Raw genomic sequence first — 283 nt, 5'->3', positions numbered from 1 at the left:
CCCACTGAGCTATCTGGGTGCTCACCTACTAGTATTTTTTAAGATAATTATCTCTTATTACTTCTACTTGAGTATGGGAAGTGAATACTTTTGGCATCGTTGGATGTTAACACGTAACTTGCGATAACAAATAGCTACATTTGTGTAAAGTAATCGACAGCCTTTATGTCTGTGTTGAGTAGGACGGAAAATGTAATGCATACTCCTACGTTTTATCTTCTTCTAATATTTATCATGAAACAAGGAAGCAAACAGAGGAGTTTTGTGATTTGGAGAGAGGGCA

The sequence above is a fragment of the Etheostoma cragini genome, unplaced genomic scaffold (assembly GCF_013103735.1).
Source record: "Etheostoma cragini isolate CJK2018 unplaced genomic scaffold, CSU_Ecrag_1.0 ScbMSFa_4067, whole genome shotgun sequence".
Lineage (NCBI taxonomy): Eukaryota > Metazoa > Chordata > Actinopteri > Perciformes > Percidae > Etheostoma > Etheostoma cragini.
This window is presented reverse-complemented; position numbering follows the sequence as displayed.